Genomic DNA, 5,781 nt, shown 5'->3' on the forward strand with positions numbered 1-5,781 from the left:
CAAATCTTATGAGCTAATATTTATAGTGTTTGTGTAGTATGACCAATTTAGGTCAATTACAGTGTGACAGCCCAAAATTGACCCGAGTCGGGAAGTGGTTTCGGGACCGCTAAACCGAGTCACAATAATAATTAGATGTTATATCCTATGTTTATTTCATGTGAAAGTGCATGTGTGAAAATTTCATGCTTTGATTTTGCCAATTGTGAGTGAAGTTTTGAAATGTGACTCATGTGAAAATTTTTGCAAATGCTATAGGCTAATTTGTAGTGGCCAAATAACTTATAGTATGAAATAGGTGGATTTGCATGTCAAATTTCCCACCTTAAAACAAGGTGGCCGGCCATGATGGGCATGATGAGCAATTGTGCAATTTTTTTTATGGAAATTATGGCATAAGTATGGCACAAATAAAATATGTTAATTTGTGTCATAAAATGTTGGGATAAAACAAATAAAATAAGGGGCATGGGCATAAAATAATGAAAAGGAGTATGGTGAATACAAAAAAAAAATGTGTGTGTAGTTGTTTGTTCCCCCCCCATTGCCGTGAGCTAAAGAAAAGAAAGGAGAGAATTTTTGTTCATCCTTTTCTCATCTTCATACTTGCCGAAACTAGAAAGAAAAACAAAGAAAAAAATTTCTCATCCTTTGGTTCATCCTTGGCCAATAATTTTAAGGAGGAAGGAAGAAGAAAGGTGAAGAGGTTCAGCCATGGATGTAGCTAGGCTAAGGTATGTTTGATGATGTTCCATGAGATGCATGCATGTTTTAGTTGCTAGCTTGAGTTCTACCTAGCCCATGGTCTAAATCTTGCTATGTGATGGAAATGACATTTGACCATGGATGCATCATTCTTGGGTGATGTTTGATGTGGTGGTGATGAGGCAAGAGGATGAGTTAAAATTCGGCCTAGGTGGAGGTTGTGTTAATGCCATTGCATGCTAAATATGAAGTTTGTTAATGATGCATGTGATGATGACTTGATGATTCTTGAACCTCCTTTTTAGCATTTTTGTGTGAGCACATATGTGCATTGGTTGCTAAATGGAGAAGAATCGGCTAGCAAGTTGTGTGCTAAGGCCGAATGTAACTTTTACATGTTAATGAGCAATGCATGTGTTAAATCGATGGGAAGGGAGAGGATGCTTTACTAGTGTGTATATGTGTGTATTAAGTGTTGAAATCGACCCCAAAAATAGACATGCATATTCGGCCAAGGGGGAAAAATTAGCTAATATGTTGTGTTGATGCATGATTTCACATGTATGTGACTTTAATGTCTAATGTATAAATATGGGCTAAGTGCTTCGTGTTCATCTTTTTTTTGATGTCTAAATGATGAAATCAATTTATTTGTTTAATTAAGCTCAAGAGCAAAGGGGAAATAAATCCGATAAAGGGAAGGAAAAAGTGGTCGAATAGTTAGCGGAATCGTTCGACAACACCCGAGGTAAGTTCTTGAGTAAGAGAGCTTAAATTACGATGTGATTAAATCATGTTTTAAGCAAATTAAAATCATGCTCTATGTGTGGCTATTGAGCCGAATGTGCAAGGATGGTATGTGCCTTGTGTTTGAGTTTTGCTAATGAAAAAGAAATACGAATGTGCCATGAATTATTGTTAGATGTGCATGATTAATTGAATGCTGTCCGGGCTAAGTCCCGAAGGCTTTGTGCTAAGTGACTATATCCGGACTAAGATCCGAAGGCATTTGTGCGAGTTATTAATTCCGGGTTAAGTCCCGAAGGCCTTTGTGCGAGATACTAATTCCGGGTTAAGTCCCGAAGGCATTCGTGCGAGTTTTAAAATCCGGGTTAAGTCCCGAAGGCATTGTATGAGTTACTATAACCGGGCTATGTCCCGAAGGCACTTGAACGAGGAGCTATATCCGGTTAAATTCCGAAGGTACGTGATTTTGGTAATGAATGAGCTTGCTGTAAAATTCCAGCTAATACTCGAAAAACATCCCAATATTGGGATATGTTACGTATGTGTTGAATTTAATCGAGCCCTTACAAATAAATATTCGCTCAGTTGATGAACGAGCTACCGGCCTTCGGCTAAGTTGGTCTTTTGTGTATGTACATAAGGGTTAACGTTGTGAAGTAAGTTTGATATCGGAAAAATTGTGTATTATGAAATATTCCGTTTAGCTAAATGTGTGCTATGCTTTCGTTATGCTGGAATTTCTTGCTCAAAACTTACTAAGCATAAATTGCTTACTTCGTTCCATTGCTCCTCTGTTTTATAGATTTTTGGTTCTCCAGCTATCGGACTCGGGATCTTGAAGTCGAAGTTGCCCACACTATCAAAGGCTCTTTTGGGTACTCTTTTGGTTGAATTTTGATATGGCATGTATAGGACGACCCATTGCTGTTTTTCAAGTACTTTATGTGATGTGTAAGTTTTGGATAGCCATGCGAAAATGGCTTATATGTGTTTGAGTATAATGTTATAATCATTTGGTGTGGATATGCTTGACAAGGATTGGCCACGGGGATGGTTAATCACTTTCATAAATTGTGCTATGTATGCAAAAAGGGCTAGTTGAACCATGAAATAGGTAAAGCCTACCTTAAAGGTAGAGGCTGACAGCATCAGTGACGTAGATTTGGAAAATCACTAAAAATAGTAGGAATGGAATTAAATAGTGAATAAATTATGTAAACAAACCTTGAAGAATCTACTTTCATAGGAAAGTAACGAAACAATCATATGGACATTATGTTAAGAGATATTCAGGTTCTCGTGAGACAGGGCCAGAACGGGTTCTGGATTCCTTGTTCCGACTTTGGAAATTGATTATAAATTAACCAGAGATAATTAGGAGTCATACCATATGTGTATAGATTCCTCTCTGAGTCTAGTTTCTATAGAAATAAACGGCATCAGTATTGGAGCCCTGTACAAGGAGATATCCAAGTCGTAATGCGCAAAGGTCAGGGTAGTCGATTCCTGTAACATGGGAGACTTTAACTAATAAACTGTACTAATTGGCCTGATCAAAAATTCTAGAAAAAAATATGTAGATGGGTATATGAGTCTAGTTTCAGGGAAAAATCACGAAACTGATTTTCGAGTTGTGAAGCTCAAGATATGATTTTTAAAGCGACTAGTGTGACAGCCCAAAATTGACCCTAGTCGGGAAGTGGTTTCGGGACCGCTAAACCGAGTCACCGAAAGGTTTGAATGTGATGTTTATTGTCTAGAATATGTAATCATGAATGTGTGAAAATTTCAAGCTTCGATTTAGTCGATTGCATGTGAATTTAGTCAATAGGACTTATATGAGAAAATTTTAAAATGTGATAGGTCAATGCATGAGGACCTATTAGTGCATGTGGAAGAAAAAGGGGACTTGCATGTCAAATTCCCCCTCCCTAATATGTAGTGGCCGGCCATGCTATGGGTGGAAACATGTCACCAACATGTTGTGTTAGTGATGTATGGTAAGGAAAATAAAATATTAAGCATGATAATTAAAATAAATTAAAGAAAGGAATTAAACAATGAAAAGGAAGGGTGATGAAAAAAAATGGTCTCATCCATACCCCCCCCTTGTTGCCGTGAGTTGAGGAAAGAAAACAAAAAAAATGTGTGTTCATTCTTGAACACCTTTGGCCGAATAGAGGAAAGAAAGGAAGGGGAAGAGCTTGAGAAAATCGGCTATGGTGGTTTGCTAGACTAAGGTATGTTTGATGTTGTTCTTGAGATGCATGCATGTTTTAGTAGTTGACTTGAGTTCTAAAAACCCATGGTTCAATTTTGTGGATTGATGATGATTTTGTGTTTTGCCATTGATGAGTGCTTGAGCTTTTTGATAGTTGTTGATGAAAAGTGAAAGATATGTTAAAGATTAATATGTTTTGTGTTGAAGTTTTTGGTGATTTTGAGTAGTTGGGGCTAAATTACAAAAACAAATTTTTGAAGGACTCAAAGGTGAAATAAATGAGATGTATGGACTTATATGGGCACTAGGAAGATTCGGCCCTTAAGGAGTGTGACCAAACTTTGTGTATTTTGTGTTTTGTGGAATAAAGACTAAATTGTGAAAGTGCGAAATATTAGGGGTAAAAATGTAATTTACCCATTTATGCGTTATTAGACCAAATTGAATGAAAATATGTTAAATTAAGGCTTGGCAAGCTAGCTATTAAGGTGAAATGCTAATGTTAGTATTTGATTCGGTAATAATCTGTTTGGGGACAGCAGCAGTAAGGTGATTTTGGAAAATCGCCATAATTTGTAGGAGTTGAATTAGAAGCTGAGTGAATTATGCCATTAAAGCTTGAAGAGTCTATTTTCTTACAAAAGAAACTATGAAAACAAAAGAGTTACCGATCTTGAGATATTTGAAGTATTGTGGGGCTGAGTCAAAATGACTACTAGATTCCCTGTTCTGTTTTTAGAAAATCATTATAAATTGTACAAAAATGATTATAAGATAAAATTTATATGCTTAGACTCCCTAATGAGTCTAGTTTCAAATGAGATCAAATACAACACATTTTGAATTCTGTAAAATGAGAAATTTGATTCGTAGTGAAGAGTGGTCAGAATAGTCAAACAGTGAAACAGGGGAAACTTTAAGAAAAATCTGGTATTGATTGGCCAAGCCAAAAATTCTGAAAATTTTATGGATGGAAGATATACGAGTCTATATTCAGGGAAAATTAACGGCTAGTGATTTGGAGTTTTGTAGCTCCAGTTATAAACAATTTAGCGACTACTGCTCAGGAAAACAGCTCGTAGTGAATATGTGATTTTGTTGTAAACATTAGTGAAAATTTGCCAATGAGTTATTTATTGACTATTATAAAGCTTACTATAATCTATGTGTGTGAAAGTCAAATCAATATATATATTATTCTGAAAGTAATACTTGAATAGTCGATTAATGACTATTTTAAATTATTGATTTGGCTCAAGGAGTTAAAGGAGGTGAATCGAGCAAAGGCAAAGAAAAGGTTATCGAGTAGCCAAGTTGGAACCGTCTTACCCAACACGAGGTAAGTCATTAAGCATGTAGTTGGTATTATTTCAAATGGTCATAATGTTTATGTATTGATGCTGAATGGAATGAATAAATATACATATATATATATATGTGCATGTACGTATGTGATGATGAAATTGTTGAATGAAAGAAAAGAGGTAAGATGTACTGAGTTGTTGATCTCGGCACTAAACGTGCGGGATAACCATTTATGACCATGAGATTGGCGCTAAGTGCGCGGGATTAAATTGTACAGCACTAAGTGTGCGATTTGACTATGTTGCACTAAGTGTGCGAAATGAATATGATGCACTAAGTGTGCGAATTGACCATGCGGCACTAAGTGTGCGAGTTTGACTATGTAGCACTAAGTGTGCGATTTGATTACGTAGCACTAAGTGTGCGAGTTGATTATATAGCACTGAGTGTGCGGGCTCAATATACATTCGTGAATCATTATGGACACTATGTGTGCGACACTATTGAGTCGGTCGCGGACAGCGGATCGGGTAAGTGTCTTGAGTACATGGCTAATAGGTGCTATGCTTATACTTGGTGTTGAGCTCGGTAAGTTTGAACCTATGTGACAAATATACTTGAAGTCACGTACATAAAATTTATTGTAGGATGGGTGAAAGGCCGTTTAGTCGTTTGATTGTAACGAAAATAAATTGATTTATGAAATTGCCTCAATGTCCTATTGATGAGTATATGGAATGTGAATGCATGAATTGATATGAAACTGAATCGATAGGTTGGAGGAACTATGGTATGGTTCGGTA

The sequence above is a fragment of the Gossypium hirsutum genome, chromosome A02, assembly GCF_007990345.1.
Source record: "Gossypium hirsutum isolate 1008001.06 chromosome A02, Gossypium_hirsutum_v2.1, whole genome shotgun sequence".
NCBI classification, from domain to species: Eukaryota; Viridiplantae; Streptophyta; class Magnoliopsida; order Malvales; family Malvaceae; genus Gossypium; species Gossypium hirsutum.